This window comes from Hyla sarda, unplaced genomic scaffold (genome assembly GCF_029499605.1).
Source record: "Hyla sarda isolate aHylSar1 unplaced genomic scaffold, aHylSar1.hap1 scaffold_1940, whole genome shotgun sequence".
Classification (NCBI taxonomy): Eukaryota; Metazoa; Chordata; class Amphibia; order Anura; family Hylidae; genus Hyla; species Hyla sarda.
In genome coordinates this window covers 44,367-61,508 of record NW_026608596.1, presented here as the reverse complement: position 1 = coordinate 61,508, position 17,142 = coordinate 44,367, and the positions used below count along the sequence as shown (strand labels likewise).

Below are 17,142 nucleotides of genomic sequence, written 5' to 3'. Positions count from 1 at the left end.
AAATTGTCTGGCAGCCTCCCTGACAGCAAGCAGTGATAGTGCCCATGAAGGGGACCTTGTTGGGCCCGCCCCTTTCACGGTTATCGCTTCTCGGCCTTTTGGCTAAGATCAAGTGTAGTATCTGTTCTTATCAGTTTAATATCTGATACGTCCACTATCTGGGGACCATATATTAAATGGATTTTTGAGAACGGGGGCCGATTTCGAAGCTTGCTTCCGTCGCCCTATGCATTGACCCGATATGGCAGTATCTTCGGGTACAGTGCACCACCCCCTTACAGGGTTAAAAAGAAAGATTCCTACTTTCATTGCTACCTGCTTGCTGGCTAGCCAGCTAGCCAGCCCTGTGGGCCTTGCTGCTGCTGCAGCCAATAAACAAAAGGTGGTGCTGCTGCTGCTTCTGCTGCTTCTGCTTCTGCTTGTGTCTGGCCCCTGTTGGAGCGTCCAGGCACAGGACTTCTGCTGCTGCTGACTAAATGGCCTCCTTAATTGGATCATTTGAGTAGCCAGCACACCTGTGCAGGTAGGGCATGACATGATAGGCAGCTGCCTTGATAGCGGGTGGGTGCTGAATGTTCCTAATTGACAAAATAAGATTAATGCTTATGAAGAAATATAAAATCTCATCCCTTCCCCAATATCGCGCCACACCCCTACCCCTTAATTCCCTGGTTGAACGTGATGGACATATGTCTTTTTTCGACCGTACTAACTATGTAACTATGTAACATAACATGGGGGGGGGGGGGGTCTCCTGGCTGTTCACACAGGTGTGTCATTGCTGTACATTGACCATGCATTGCTTCTGTGGTATTGCAAAGGCAAAGACAAATGCTTCCAGCCATCCATTGCACTAATGGATTGGTCATCAGCTGGCTGTCTATGTCCCGCATCAATATAGACCAAAGTACAGAGGGTTAGGCTATGCTATTGTGCACCTACCTGATGCATCAGAAGGTGCGAGGCCCTTGCTAAATTCTGTGCACAGACTTTGAGATCTATGCTTTAGACTGTATCTAAACCTGCTCCAACATGGACTGACATTCTGGCCTACTTTCAGCCGATGCGACTTGTCTGTCGCTGAACAGTCGCTTTTTATGTATTCAGCACCTATGTATAATGTTGTAAAAATGCTCTAGAAGCTAAAGTCGCAGAAATGTCACACATATTTGGCCTGCAACTTTCTGTGCGACAAATTCAGACAGGAAAAATCAGTATAAATCCTTAGAAAATTATCCCCCAGTGTCTCCATCTGCTGGCGGTATTGAATAAGCATTGCTGCACTGATGGGGTATGCATTAGACGAAAAAAAAGAAGAAAAAGAAGAATAATACGCCCAGAAAAGAGGCGAAAAGGAGAAAAACGTAAAAAAACGTGAAAAAAAAGTAAGAGGAAGAGAAGGGAAAAAAAGGTGGAAATGGGTTTAAAAGTGATTTCGGCGGAGAAATATATATATATATATATATATATATATATATATATATATATATGCGCACACACACACATAGATATAAACGTATTCTCCGTTGAGATATTGCAGCCGCTGCTGTGTCCAGGCCCAGGAGCCTTAGCACTGTGCTGTGATGTCACTCAATACCACTGACATCACTAGGTGTAAACAACATCTCTCCTTTGCTGTGTATGTGACTATGGAGCTGTTTGGTGATGTCGTCTATTACGGCCTTCATAGAAGCAACAACAGGAGATTGTTGCATCCATCTTGAACCCTCAGAACTACAGTGCTATGATGTCACTCACTTCCACAGGCCTTGCAGAGTGTAAACAACAACAACCCAGCTTTGTTGTGTATGTAACCAAAGGGATTTGTGATGTCACCTAGAACCTTCACAGCAGCGACAGCTTTATGAGGAGCATCAGCACTGCTCTGCCTGAGCAGAACCATCACCGCCATAGGTTGTCAAATAACCCGGATTTAACCCACACAGGTAAGTCCAATGGGGTGCAGGCATGTCCTCTATGCTTACAGCTTCCCGTGGGTGTTGGTTTGATACCGTTTGGGGACAGCCAAGGAGGCATCTGCAGGCAACAAAGGTAGGTGTGTGCTTGTGTGTGTGTTTCCTATGCAGATCCTAAGCCCAGTGTCACATGCAAGTAGGAGGAGTAAGAAGGGTTCCTGGCAAATCCGGGTTATGGATTGCATTTAAAAAGGCCCCGTGGGAGTGCAATGGGCCCCTGTCTTGCTGCTTAGCAATAATGGTATGGGTTTAGGTTCTGCTGTGTGTACTGGTGGTTGACTGCCCCCCAGCCCAGAGTGTGCATGGAAAATTGTCTGGCAGCCTCCCTGACAGCAAGCAGTGATAGTGCCCATGAAGGGGACCTTGTTGGGCCCGCCCCTTTCACGGTTATCGCTTCTCGGCCTTTTGGCTAAGATCAAGTGTAGTATCTGTTCTTATCAGTTTAATATCTGATACGTCCCCTATCTGGGGACCATATATTAAATGGATTTTTGAGAACGGGGGCCGATTTCGAAGCTTGCTTCCGTCGCCCTATGCATTGACCCGATATGGCAGTATCTTCGGGTACAGTGCACCACCCCCTTACAGGGTTAAAAAGAAAGATTCCTACTTTCATTGCTACCTGCTTGCTGGCTAGCCAGCTAGCCAGCCCTGTGGGCCTTGCTGCTGCTGCAGCCAATAAACAAAAGGTGGTGCTGCTGCTGCTTCTGCTGCTTCTGCTTCTGCTTGTGTCTGGCCCCTGTTGGAGCGTCCAGGCACAGGACTTCTGCTGCTGCTGACTAAATGGCCTCCTTAATTGGATCATTTGAGTAGCCAGCACACCTGTGCAGGTAGGGCATGACATGATAGGCAGCTGCCTTGATAGCGGGTGGGTGCTGAATGTTCCTAATTGACAAAATAAGATTAATGCTTATGAAGAAATATAAAATCTCATCCCTTCCCCAATATCGCGCCACACCCCTACCCCTTAATTCCCTGGTTGAACGTGATGGACATATGTCTTTTTTCGACCGTACTAACTATGTAACTATGTAACATAACATGGGGGGGGGGGGGTCTCCTGGCTGTTCACACAGGTGTGTCATTGCTGTACATTGACCATGCATTGCTTCTGTGGTATTGCAAAGGCAAAGACAAATGCTTCCAGCCATCCATTGCACTAATGGATTGGTCATCAGCTGGCTGTCTATGTCCCGCATCAATATAGACCAAAGTACAGAGGGTTAGGCTATGCTATTGTGCACCTACCTGATGCATCAGAAGGTGCGAGGCCCTTGCTAAATTCTGTGCACAGACTTTGAGATCTATGCTTTAGACTGTATCTAAACCTGCTCCAACATGGACTGACATTCTGGCCTACTTTCAGCCGATGCGACTTGTCTGTCGCTGAACAGTCGCTTTTTATGTATTCAGCACCTATGTATAATGTTGTAAAAATGCTCTAGAAGCTAAAGTCGCAGAAATGTCACACATATTTGGCCTGCAACTTTCTGTGCGACAAATTCAGACAGGAAAAATCAGTATAAATCCTTAGAAAATTATCCCCCAGTGTCTCCATCTGCTGGCGGTATTGAATAAGCATTGCTGCACTGATGGGGTATGCATTAGACGAAAAAAAAGAAGAAAAAGAAGAATAATACGCCCAGAAAAGAGGCGAAAAGGAGAAAAACGTAAAAAAACGTGAAAAAAAAGTAAGAGGAAGAGAAGGGAAAAAAAGGTGGAAATGGGTTTAAAAGTGATTTCGGCGGAGAATATATATATATATATATATATATATATATATATATATATATATATGCGCACACACACACATAGATATAAACGTATTCTCCGTTGAGATATTGCAGCCGCTGCTGTGTCCAGGCCCAGGAGCCTTAGCACTGTGCTGTGATGTCACTCAATACCACTGACATCACTAGGTGTAAACAACATCTCTCCTTTGCTGTGTATGTGACTATGGAGCTGTTTGGTGATGTCGTCTATTACGGCCTTCATAGAAGCAACAGGAGATTGTTGCATCCATCTTGAACCCTCAGAACTACAGTGCTATGATGTCACTCACTTCCACAGGCCTTGCAGAGTGTAAACAACAACAACCCAGCTTTGTTGTGTATGTAACCAAAGGGATTTGTGATGTCACCTAGAACCTTCACAGCAGCGACAGCTTTATGAGGAGCATCAGCACTGCTCTGCCTGAGCAGAACCATCACCGCCATAGGTTGTCAAATAACCCGGATTTAACCCACACAGGTAAGTCCAATGGGGTGCAGGCATGTCCTCTATGCTTACAGCTTCCCGTGGGTGTTGGTTTGATACCGTTTGGGGACAGCCAAGGAGGCATCTGCAGGCAACAAAGGTAGGTGTGTGCTTGTGTGTGTGTTTCCTATGCAGATCCTAAGCCCAGTGTCACATGCAAGTAGGAGGAGTAAGAAGGGTTCCTGGCAAATCCGGGTTATGGATTGCATTTAAAAAGGCCCCGTGGGAGTGCAATGGGCCCCTGTCTTGCTGCTTAGCAATAATGGTATGGGTTTAGGTTCTGCTGTGTGTACTGGTGGTTGACTGCCCCCCAGCCCAGAGTGTGCATGGAAAATTGTCTGGCAGCCTCCCTGACAGCAAGCAGTGATAGTGCCCATGAAGGGGACCTTGTTGGGCCCGCCCCTTTCACGGTTATCGCTTCTCGGCCTTTTGGCTAAGATCAAGTGTAGTATCTGTTCTTATCAGTTTAATATCTGATACGTCCCCTATCTGGGGACCATATATTAAATGGATTTTTGAGAACGGGGGCCGATTTCGAAGCTTGCTTCCGTCGCCCTATGCATTGACCCGATATGGCAGTATCTTCGGGTACAGTGCACCACCCCCTTACAGGGTTAAAAAGAAAGATTCCTACTTTCATTGCTACCTGCTTGCTGGCTAGCCAGCTAGCCAGCCCTGTGGGCCTTGCTGCTGCTGCAGCCAATAAACAAAAGGTGGTGCTGCTGCTGCTTCTGCTGCTTCTGCTTCTGCTTGTGTCTGGCCCCTGTTGGAGCGTCCAGGCACAGGACTTCTGCTGCTGCTGACTAAATGGCCTCCTTAATTGGATCATTTGAGTAGCCAGCACACCTGTGCAGGTAGGGCATGACATGATAGGCAGCTGCCTTGATAGCGGGTGGGTGCTGAATGTTCCTAATTGACAAAATAAGATTAATGCTTATGAAGAAATATAAAATCTCATCCCTTCCCCAATATCGCGCCACACCCCTACCCCTTAATTCCCTGGTTGAACGTGATGGACATATGTCTTTTTTCGACCGTACTAACTATGTAACTATGTAACATAACATGGGGGGGGGGGGGTCTCCTGGCTGTTCACACAGGTGTGTCATTGCTGTACATTGACCATGCATTGCTTCTGTGGTATTGCAAAGGCAAAGACAAATGCTTCCAGCCATCCATTGCACTAATGGATTGGTCATCAGCTGGCTGTCTATGTCCCGCATCAATATAGACCAAAGTACAGAGGGTTAGGCTATGCTATTGTGCACCTACCTGATGCATCAGAAGGTGCGAGGCCCTTGCTAATTCTGTGCACAGACTTTGAGATCTATGCTTTAGACTGTATCTAAACCTGCTCCAACATGGACTGACATTCTGGCCTACTTTCAGCCGATGCGACTTGTCTGTCGCTGAACAGTCGCTTTTTATGTATTCAGCACCTATGTATAATGTTGTAAAAATGCTCTAGAAGCTAAAGTCGCAGAAATGTCACACATATTTGGCCTGCAACTTTCTGTGCGACAAATTCAGACAGGAAAAATCAGTATAAATCCTTAGAAAATTATCCCCCAGTGTCTCCATCTGCTGGCGGTATTGAATAAGCATTGCTGCACTGATGGGGTATGCATTAGACGAAAAAAAAGAAGAAAAAGAAGAATAATACGCCCAGAAAAGAGGCGAAAAGGAGAAAAACGTAAAAAAACGTGAAAAAAAAGTAAGAGGAAGAGAAGGGAAAAAAAGGTGGAAATGGGTTTAAAAGTGATTTCGGCGGAGAAATATATATATATATATATATATATATATATATATATATATATATGCGCACACACACACATAGATATAAACGTATTCTCCGTTGAGATATTGCAGCCGCTGCTGTGTCCAGGCCCAGGAGCCTTAGCACTGTGCTGTGATGTCACTCAATACCACTGACATCACTAGGTGTAAACAACATCTCTCCTTTGCTGTGTATGTGACTATGGAGCTGTTTGGTGATGTCGTCTATTACGGCCTTCATAGAAGCAACAGGAGATTGTTGCATCCATCTTGAACCCTCAGAACTACAGTGCTATGATGTCACTCACTTCCACAGGCCTTGCAGAGTGTAAACAACAACAACCCAGCTTTGTTGTGTATGTAACCAAAGGGATTTGTGATGTCACCTAGAACCTTCACAGCAGCGACAGCTTTATGAGGAGCATCAGCACTGCTCTGCCTGAGCAGAACCATCACCGCCATAGGTTGTCAAATAACCCGGATTTAACCCACACAGGTAAGTCCAATGGGGTGCAGGCATGTCCTCTATGCTTACAGCTTCCCGTGGGTGTTGGTTTGATACCGTTTGGGGACAGCCAAGGAGGCATCTGCAGGCAACAAAGGTAGGTGTGTGCTTGTGTGTGTGTTTCCTATGCAGATCCTAAGCCCAGTGTCACATGCAAGTAGGAGGAGTAAGAAGGGTTCCTGGCAAATCCGGGTTATGGATTGCATTTAAAAAGGCCCCGTGGGAGTGCAATGGGCCCCTGTCTTGCTGCTTAGCAATAATGGTATGGGTTTAGGTTCTGCTGTGTGTACTGGTGGTTGACTGCCCCCCAGCCCAGAGTGTGCATGGAAAATTGTCTGGCAGCCTCCCTGACAGCAAGCAGTGATAGTGCCCATGAAGGGGACCTTGTTGGGCCCGCCCCTTTCACGGTTATCGCTTCTCGGCCTTTTGGCTAAGATCAAGTGTAGTATCTGTTCTTATCAGTTTAATATCTGATACGTCCCCTATCTGGGGACCATATATTAAATGGATTTTTGAGAACGGGGGCCGATTTCGAAGCTTGCTTCCGTCGCCCTATGCATTGACCCGATATGGCAGTATCTTCGGGTACAGTGCACCACCCCCTTACAGGGTTAAAAAGAAAGATTCCTACTTTCATTGCTACCTGCTTGCTGGCTAGCCAGCTAGCCAGCCCTGTGGGCCTTGCTGCTGCTGCAGCCAATAAACAAAAGGTGGTGCTGCTGCTGCTTCTGCTGCTTCTGCTTCTGCTTGTGTCTGGCCCCTGTTGGAGCGTCCAGGCACAGGACTTCTGCTGCTGCACTAAATGGCCTCCTTAATTGGATCATTTGAGTAGCCAGCACACCTGTGCAGGTAGGGCATGACATGATAGGCAGCTGCCTTGATAGCGGGTGGGTGCTGAATGTTCCTAATTGACAAAATAAGATTAATGCTTATGAAGAAATATAAAATCTCATCCCTTCCCCAATATCGCGCCACACCCCTACCCCTTAATTCCCTGGTTGAACGTGATGGACATATGTCTTTTTTCGACCGTACTAACTATGTAACTATGTAACATAACATGGGGGGGGGGGGGGTCTCCTGGCTGTTCACACAGGTGTGTCATTGCTGTACATTGACCATGCATTGCTTCTGTGGTATTGCAAAGGCAAAGACAAATGCTTCCAGCCATCCATTGCACTAATGGATTGGTCATCAGCTGGCTGTCTATGTCCCGCATCAATATAGACCAAAGTACAGAGGGTTAGGCTATGCTATTGTGCACCTACCTGATGCATCAGAAGGTGCGAGGCCCTTGCTAAATTCTGTGCACAGACTTTGAGATCTATGCTTTAGACTGTATCTAAACCTGCTCCAACATGGACTGACATTCTGGCCTACTTTCAGCCGATGCGACTTGTCTGTCGCTGAACAGTCGCTTTTTATGTATTCAGCACCTATGTATAATGTTGTAAAAATGCTCTAGAAGCTAAAGTCGCAGAAATGTCACACATATTTGGCCTGCAACTTTCTGTGCGACAAATTCAGACAGGAAAAATCAGTATAAATCCTTAGAAAATTATCCCCCAGTGTCTCCATCTGCTGGCGGTATTGAATAAGCATTGCTGCACTGATGGGGTATGCATTAGACGAAAAAAAAGAAGAAAAAGAAGAATAATACGCCCAGAAAAGAGGCGAAAAGGAGAAAAACGTAAAAAAACGTGAAAAAAAAGTAAGAGGAAGAGAAGGGAAAAAAAGGTGGAAATGGGTTTAAAAGTGATTTCGGCGGAGAAATATATATATATATATATATATATATATATATATATATATATATATGCGCACACACACACATAGATATAAACGTATTCTCCGTTGAGATATTGCAGCCGCTGCTGTGTCCAGGCCCAGGAGCCTTAGCACTGTGCTGTGATGTCACTCAATACCACTGACATCACTAGGTGTAAACAACATCTCTCCTTTGCTGTGTATGTGACTATGGAGCTGTTTGGTGATGTCGTCTATTACGGCCTTCATAGAAGCAACAGGAGATTGTTGCATCCATCTTGAACCCTCAGAACTACAGTGCTATGATGTCACTCACTTCCACAGGCCTTGCAGAGTGTAAACAACAACAACCCAGCTTTGTTGTGTATGTAACCAAAGGGATTTGTGATGTCACCTAGAACCTTCACAGCAGCGACAGCTTTATGAGGAGCATCAGCACTGCTCTGCCTGAGCAGAACCATCACCGCCATAGGTTGTCAAATAACCCGGATTTAACCCACACAGGTAAGTCCAATGGGGTGCAGGCATGTCCTCTATGCTTACAGCTTCCCGTGGGTGTTGGTTTGATACCGTTTGGGGACAGCCAAGGAGGCATCTGCAGGCAACAAAGGTAGGTGTGTGCTTGTGTGTGTGTTTCCTATGCAGATCCTAAGCCCAGTGTCACATGCAAGTAGGAGGAGTAAGAAGGGTTCCTGGCAAATCCGGGTTATGGATTGCATTTAAAAAGGCCCCGTGGGAGTGCAATGGGCCCCTGTCTTGCTGCTTAGCAATAATGGTATGGGTTTAGGTTCTGCTGTGTGTACTGGTGGTTGACTGCCCCCCAGCCCAGAGTGTGCATGGAAAATTGTCTGGCAGCCTCCCTGACAGCAAGCAGTGATAGTGCCCATGAAGGGGACCTTGTTGGGCCCGCCCCTTTCACGGTTATCGCTTCTCGGCCTTTTGGCTAAGATCAAGTGTAGTATCTGTTCTTATCAGTTTAATATCTGATACGTCCCCTATCTGGGGACCATATATTAAATGGATTTTTGAGAACGGGGGCCGATTTCGAAGCTTGCTTCCGTCGCCCTATGCATTGACCCGATATGGCAGTATCTTCGGGTACAGTGCACCACCCCCTTACAGGGTTAAAAAGAAAGATTCCTACTTTCATTGCTACCTGCTTGCTGGCTAGCCAGCTAGCCAGCCCTGTGGGCCTTGCTGCTGCTGCAGCCAATAAACAAAAGGTGGTGCTGCTGCTGCTTCTGCTGCTTCTGCTTCTGCTTGTGTCTGGCCCCTGTTGGAGCGTCCAGGCACAGGACTTCTGCTGCTGCTGACTAAATGGCCTCCTTAATTGGATCATTTGAGTAGCCAGCACACCTGTGCAGGTAGGGCATGACATGATAGGCAGCTGCCTTGATAGCGGGTGGGTGCTGAATGTTCCTAATTGACAAAATAAGATTAATGCTTATGAAGAAATATAAAATCTCATCCCTTCCCCAATATCGCGCCACACCCCTACCCCTTAATTCCCTGGTTGAACGTGATGGACATATGTCTTTTTTCGACCGTACTAACTATGTAACTATGTAACATAACATGGGGGGGGGGGGGTCTCCTGGCTGTTCACACAGGTGTGTCATTGCTGTACATTGACCATGCATTGCTTCTGTGGTATTGCAAAGGCAAAGACAAATGCTTCCAGCCATCCATTGCACTAATGGATTGGTCATCAGCTGGCTGTCTATGTCCCGCATCAATATAGACCAAAGTACAGAGGGTTAGGCTATGCTATTGTGCACCTACCTGATGCATCAGAAGGTGCGAGGCCCTTGCTAAATTCTGTGCACAGACTTTGAGATCTATGCTTTAGACTGTATCTAAACCTGCTCCAACATGGACTGACATTCTGGCCTACTTTCAGCCGATGCGACTTGTCTGTCGCTGAACAGTCGCTTTTTATGTATTCAGCACCTATGTATAATGTTGTAAAAATGCTCTAGAAGCTAAAGTCGCAGAAATGTCACACATATTTGGCCTGCAACTTTCTGTGCGACAAATTCAGACAGGAAAAATCAGTATAAATCCTTAGAAAATTATCCCCCAGTGTCTCCATCTGCTGGCGGTATTGAATAAGCATTGCTGCACTGATGGGGTATGCATTAGACGAAAAAAAAGAAGAAAAAGAAGAATAATACGCCCAGAAAAGAGGCGAAAAGGAGAAAAACGTAAAAAAACGTGAAAAAAAAGTAAGAGGAAGAGAAGGGAAAAAAAGGTGGAAATGGGTTTAAAAGTGATTTCGGCGGAGAAATATATATATATATATATATATATATATATATATATATATATATATGCGCACACACACACATAGATATAAACGTATTCTCCGTTGAGATATTGCAGCCGCTGCTGTGTCCAGGCCCAGGAGCCTTAGCACTGTGCTGTGATGTCACTCAATACCACTGACATCACTAGGTGTAAACAACATCTCTCCTTTGCTGTGTATGTGACTATGGAGCTGTTTGGTGATGTCGTCTATTACGGCCTTCATAGAAGCAACAGGAGATTGTTGCATCCATCTTGAACCCTCAGAACTACAGTGCTATGATGTCACTCACTTCCACAGGCCTTGCAGAGTGTAAACAACAACAACCCAGCTTTGTTGTGTATGTAACCAAAGGGATTTGTGATGTCACCTAGAACCTTCACAGCAGCGACAGCTTTATGAGGAGCATCAGCACTGCTCTGCCTGAGCAGAACCATCACCGCCATAGGTTGTCAAATAACCCGGATTTAACCCACACAGGTAAGTCCAATGGGGTGCAGGCATGTCCTCTATGCTTACAGCTTCCCGTGGGTGTTGGTTTGATACCGTTTGGGGACAGCCAAGGAGGCATCTGCAGGCAACAAAGGTAGGTGTGTGCTTGTGTGTGTGTTTCCTATGCAGATCCTAAGCCCAGTGTCACATGCAAGTAGGAGGAGTAAGAAGGGTTCCTGGCAAATCCGGGTTATGGATTGCATTTAAAAAGGCCCCGTGGGAGTGCAATGGGCCCCTGTCTTGCTGCTTAGCAATAATGGTATGGGTTTAGGTTCTGCTGTGTGTACTGGTGGTTGACTGCCCCCCAGCCCAGAGTGTGCATGGAAAATTGTCTGGCAGCCTCCCTGACAGCAAGCAGTGATAGTGCCCATGAAGGGGACCTTGTTGGGCCCGCCCCTTTCACGGTTATCGCTTCTCGGCCTTTTGGCTAAGATCAAGTGTAGTATCTGTTCTTATCAGTTTAATATCTGATACGTCCCCTATCTGGGGACCATATATTAAATGGATTTTTGAGAACGGGGGCCGATTTCGAAGCTTGCTTCCGTCGCCCTATGCATTGACCCGATATGGCAGTATCTTCGGGTACAGTGCACCACCCCCTTACAGGGTTAAAAAGAAAGATTCCTACTTTCATTGCTACCTGCTTGCTGGCTAGCCAGCTAGCCAGCCCTGTGGGCCTTGCTGCTGCTGCAGCCAATAAACAAAAGGTGGTGCTGCTGCTGCTTCTGCTGCTTCTGCTTGTGTCTGGCCCCTGTTGGAGCGTCCAGGCACAGGACTTCTGCTGCTGCTGACTAAATGGCCTCCTTAATTGGATCATTTGAGTAGCCAGCACACCTGTGCAGGTAGGGCATGACATGATAGGCAGCTGCCTTGATAGCGGGTGGGTGCTGAATGTTCCTAATTGACAAAATAAGATTAATGCTTATGAAGAAATATAAAATCTCATCCCTTCCCCAATATCGCGCCACACCCCTACCCCTTAATTCCCTGGTTGAACGTGATGGACATATGTCTTTTTTCGACCGTACTAACTATGTAACTATGTAACATAACATGGGGGGGGGGGGGTCTCCTGGCTGTTCACACAGGTGTGTCATTGCTGTACATTGACCATGCATTGCTTCTGTGGTATTGCAAAGGCAAAGACAAATGCTTCCAGCCATCCATTGCACTAATGGATTGGTCATCAGCTGGCTGTCTATGTCCCGCATCAATATAGACCAAAGTACAGAGGGTTAGGCTATGCTATTGTGCACCTACCTGATGCATCAGAAGGTGCGAGGCCCTTGCTAAATTCTGTGCACAGACTTTGAGATCTATGCTTTAGACTGTATCTAAACCTGCTCCAACATGGACTGACATTCTGGCCTACTTTCAGCCGATGCGACTTGTCTGTCGCTGAACAGTCGCTTTTTATGTATTCAGCACCTATGTATAATGTTGTAAAAATGCTCTAGAAGCTAAAGTCGCAGAAATGTCACACATATTTGGCCTGCAACTTTCTGTGCGACAAATTCAGACAGGAAAAATCAGTATAAATCCTTAGAAAATTATCCCCCAGTGTCTCCATCTGCTGGCGGTATTGAATAAGCATTGCTGCACTGATGGGGTATGCATTAGACGAAAAAAAAGAAGAAAAAGAAGAATAATACGCCCAGAAAAGAGGCGAAAAGGAGAAAAACGTAAAAAAACGTGAAAAAAAAGTAAGAGGAAGAGAAGGGAAAAAAAGGTGGAAATGGGTTTAAAAGTGATTTCGGCGGAGAAATATATATATATATATATATATATATATATATATATATATATATATGCGCACACACACACATAGATATAAACGTATTCTCCGTTGAGATATTGCAGCCGCTGCTGTGTCCAGGCCCAGGAGCCTTAGCACTGTGCTGTGATGTCACTCAATACCACTGACATCACTAGGTGTAAACAACATCTCTCCTTTGCTGTGTATGTGACTGTGACTATGGAGCTGTTTGGTGATGTCGTCTATTACGGCCTTCATAGAAGCAACAGGAGATTGTTGCATCCATCTTGAACCCTCAGAACTACAGTGCTATGATGTCACTCACTTCCACAGGCCTTGCAGAGTGTAAACAACAACAACCCAGCTTTGTTGTGTATGTAACCAAAGGGATTTGTGATGTCACCTAGAACCTTCACAGCAGCGACAGCTTTATGAGGAGCATCAGCACTGCTCTGCCTGAGCAGAACCATCACCGCCATAGGTTGTCAAATAACCCGGATTTAACCCACACAGGTAAGTCCAATGGGGTGCAGGCATGTCCTCTATGCTTACAGCTTCCCGTGGGTGTTGGTTTGATACCGTTTGGGGACAGCCAAGGAGGCATCTGCAGGCAACAAAGGTAGGTGTGTGCTTGTGTGTGTGTTTCCTATGCAGATCCTAAGCCCAGTGTCACATGCAAGTAGGAGGAGTAAGAAGGGTTCCTGGCAAATCCGGGTTATGGATTGCATTTAAAAAGGCCCCGTGGGAGTGCAATGGGCCCCTGTCTTGCTGCTTAGCAATAATGGTATGGGTTTAGGTTCTGCTGTGTGTACTGGTGGTTGACTGCCCCCCAGCCCAGAGTGTGCATGGAAAATTGTCTGGCAGCCTCCCTGACAGCAAGCAGTGATAGTGCCCATGAAGGGGACCTTGTTGGGCCCGCCCCTTTCACGGTTATCGCTTCTCGGCCTTTTGGCTAAGATCAAGTGTAGTATCTGTTCTTATCAGTTTAATATCTGATACGTCCCCTATCTGGGGACCATATATTAAATGGATTTTTGAGAACGGGGGCCGATTTCGAAGCTTGCTTCCGTCGCCCTATGCATTGACCCGATATGGCAGTATCTTCGGGTACAGTGCACCACCCCCTTACAGGGTTAAAAAGAAAGATTCCTACTTTCATTGCTACCTGCTTGCTGGCTAGCCAGCTAGCCAGCCCTGTGGGCCTTGCTGCTGCTGCAGCCAATAAACAAAAGGTGGTGCTGCTGCTGCTTCTGCTGCTTCTGCTTCTGCTTGTGTCTGGCCCCTGTTGGAGCGTCCAGGCACAGGACTTCTGCTGCTGCTGACTAAATGGCCTCCTTAATTGGATCATTTGAGTAGCCAGCACACCTGTGCAGGTAGGGCATGACATGATAGGCAGCTGCCTTGATAGCGGGTGGGTGCTGAATGTTCCTAATTGACAAAATAAGATTAATGCTTATGAAGAAATATAAAATCTCATCCCTTCCCCAATATCGCGCCACACCCCTACCCCTTAATTCCCTGGTTGAACGTGATGGACATATGTCTTTTTTCGACCGTACTAACTATGTAACTATGTAACATAACATGGGGGGGGGGGGGTCTCCTGGCTGTTCACACAGGTGTGTCATTGCTGTACATTGACCATGCATTGCTTCTGTGGTATTGCAAAGGCAAAGACAAATGCTTCCAGCCATCCATTGCACTAATGGATTGGTCATCAGCTGGCTGTCTATGTCCCGCATCAATATAGACCAAAGTACAGAGGGTTAGGCTATGCTATTGTGCACCTACCTGATGCATCAGAAGGTGCGAGGCCCTTGCTAAATTCTGTGCACAGACTTTGAGATCTATGCTTTAGACTGTATCTAAACCTGCTCCAACATGGACTGACATTCTGGCCTACTTTCAGCCGATGCGACTTGTCTGTCGCTGAACAGTCGCTTTTTATGTATTCAGCACCTATGTATAATGTTGTAAAAATGCTCTAGAAGCTAAAGTCGCAGAAATGTCACACATATTTGGCCTGCAACTTTCTGTGCGACAAATTCAGACAGGAAAAATCAGTATAAATCCTTAGAAAATTATCCCCCAGTGTCTCCATCTGCTGGCGGTATTGAATAAGCATTGCTGCACTGATGGGGTATGCATTAGACGAAAAAAAAGAAGAAAAAGAAGAATAATACGCCCAGAAAAGAGGCGAAAAGGAGAAAAACGTAAAAAAACGTGAAAAAAAAGTAAGAGGAAGAGAAGGGAAAAAAAGGTGGAAATGGGTTTAAAAGTGATTTCGGCGGAGAAATATATATATATATATATATATATATATATATATATATATATATATGCGCACACACACATAGATATAAACGTATTCTCCGTTGAGATATTGCAGCCGCTGCTGTGTCCAGGCCCAGGAGCCTTAGCACTGTGCTGTGATGTCACTCAATACCACTGACATCACTAGGTGTAAACAACATCTCTCCTTTGCTGTGTATGTGACTATGGAGCTGTTTGGTGATGTCGTCTATTACGGCCTTCATAGAAGCAACAGGAGATTGTTGCATCCATCTTGAACCCTCAGAACTACAGTGCTATGATGTCACTCACTTCCACAGGCCTTGCAGAGTGTAAACAACAACAACCCAGCTTTGTTGTGTATGTAACCAAAGGGATTTGTGATGTCACCTAGAACCTTCACAGCAGCGACAGCTTTATGAGGAGCATCAGCACTGCTCTGCCTGAGCAGAACCATCACCGCCATAGGTTGTCAAATAACCCGGATTTAACCCACACAGGTAAGTCCAATGGGGTGCAGGCATGTCCTCTATGCTTACAGCTTCCCGTGGGTGTTGGTTTGATACCGTTTGGGGACAGCCAAGGAGGCATCTGCAGGCAACAAAGGTAGGTGTGTGCTTGTGTGTGTGTTTCCTATGCAGATCCTAAGCCCAGTGTCACATGCAAGTAGGAGGAGTAAGAAGGGTTCCTGGCAAATCCGGGTTATGGATTGCATTTAAAAAGGCCCCGTGGGAGTGCAATGGGCCCCTGTCTTGCTGCTTAGCAATAATGGTATGGGTTTAGGTTCTGCTGTGTGTACTGGTGGTTGACTGCCCCCCAGCCCAGAGTGTGCATGGAAAATTGTCTGGCAGCCTCCCTGACAGCAAGCAGTGATAGTGCCCATGAAGGGGACCTTGTTGGGCCCGCCCCTTTCACGGTTATCGCTTCTCGGCCTTTTGGCTAAGATCAAGTGTAGTATCTGTTCTTATCAGTTTAATATCTGATACGTCCCCTATCTGGGGACCATATATTAAATGGATTTTTGAGAACGGGGGCCGATTTCGAAGCTTGCTTCCGTCGCCCTATGCATTGACCCGATATGGCAGTATCTTCGGGTACAGTGCACCACCCCCTTACAGGGTTAAAAAGAAAGATTCCTACTTTCATTGCTACCTGCTTGCTGGCTAGCCAGCTAGCCAGCCCTGTGGGCCTTGCTGCTGCTGCTTCTGCTGCTTCTGCTTCTGCTTGTGTCTGGCCCCTGTTGGAGCGTCCAGGCACAGGACTTCTGCTGCTGCTGACTAAATGGCCTCCTTAATTGGATCATTTGAGTAGCCAGCACACCTGTGCAGGTAGGGCATGACATGATAGGCAGCTGCCTTGATAGCGGGTGGGTGCTGAATGTTCCTAATTGACAAAATAAGATTAATGCTTATGAAGAAATATAAAATCTCATCCCTTCCCCAATATCGCGCCACACCCCTACCCCTTAATTCCCTGGTTGAACGTGATGGACATATGTCTTTTTTCGACCGTACTAACTATGTAACTATGTAACATAACATGGGGGGGGGGGGGGTCTCCTGGCTGTTCACACAGGTGTGTCATTGCTGTACATTGACCATGCATTGCTTCTGTGGTATTGCAAAGGCAAAGACAAATGCTTCCAGCCATCCATTGCACTAATGGATTGGTCATCAGCTGGCTGTCTATGTCCCGCATCAATATAGACCAAAGTACAGAGGGTTAGGCTATGCTATTGTGCACCTACCTGATGCATCAGAAGGTGCGAGGCCCTTGCTAAATTCTGTGCACAGACTTTGAGATCTATGCTTTAGACTGTATCTAAACCTGCTCCAACATGGACTGACATTCTGGCCTACTTTCAGCCGATGCGACTTGTCTGTCGCTGAACAGTCGCTTTTTATGTATTCAGCACCTATGTATAATGTTGTAAAAATGCTCTAGAAGCTAAAGTCGCAGAAATGTCACACATATTTGGCCTGCAACTTTCTGTGCGACAAATTCAGACAGGAAAAAT

At 46.2% G+C, this 17,142-nt stretch overlaps 8 non-coding genes across 8 annotated transcripts; all 8 read left to right on the top strand.

The window, feature by feature from the left end:
- Nucleotides 1-82: 82 nt before the first annotated feature.
- LOC130316596 (U2 spliceosomal RNA) lies at nt 83-273 on the top strand. The gene has a single exon (XR_008863893.1). It is a non-coding gene; the product is annotated as a U2 spliceosomal RNA (small nuclear RNA).
- A 2,092-nt stretch (nt 274-2,365) lies between these two features.
- Nucleotides 2,366-2,556, top strand: LOC130316593 (U2 spliceosomal RNA). Its single transcript, XR_008863890.1, has one exon. It is a non-coding gene; the product is annotated as a U2 spliceosomal RNA (small nuclear RNA).
- Nucleotides 2,557-4,645: 2,089 nt separating this feature from the next.
- LOC130316592 (U2 spliceosomal RNA) lies at nt 4,646-4,836 on the top strand. Its single transcript, XR_008863889.1, has one exon. It is a non-coding gene; the product is annotated as a U2 spliceosomal RNA (small nuclear RNA).
- Nucleotides 4,837-6,923: 2,087 nt separating this feature from the next.
- Nucleotides 6,924-7,114, top strand: LOC130316591 (U2 spliceosomal RNA). The gene has a single exon (XR_008863888.1). It is a non-coding gene; the product is annotated as a U2 spliceosomal RNA (small nuclear RNA).
- A 2,089-nt stretch (nt 7,115-9,203) lies between these two features.
- LOC130316589 (U2 spliceosomal RNA) lies at nt 9,204-9,394 on the top strand. The gene has a single exon (XR_008863887.1). It is a non-coding gene; the product is annotated as a U2 spliceosomal RNA (small nuclear RNA).
- A 2,090-nt stretch (nt 9,395-11,484) lies between these two features.
- Nucleotides 11,485-11,675, top strand: LOC130316588 (U2 spliceosomal RNA). The gene has a single exon (XR_008863886.1). It is a non-coding gene; the product is annotated as a U2 spliceosomal RNA (small nuclear RNA).
- A 2,090-nt stretch (nt 11,676-13,765) lies between these two features.
- On the top strand, nt 13,766-13,956 carry LOC130316587 (U2 spliceosomal RNA). The gene has a single exon (XR_008863885.1). It is a non-coding gene; the product is annotated as a U2 spliceosomal RNA (small nuclear RNA).
- A 2,088-nt stretch (nt 13,957-16,044) lies between these two features.
- On the top strand, nt 16,045-16,235 carry LOC130316585 (U2 spliceosomal RNA). The gene has a single exon (XR_008863883.1). It is a non-coding gene; the product is annotated as a U2 spliceosomal RNA (small nuclear RNA).
- The last annotated feature ends 907 nt before the right edge of the window (nt 16,236-17,142 follow it).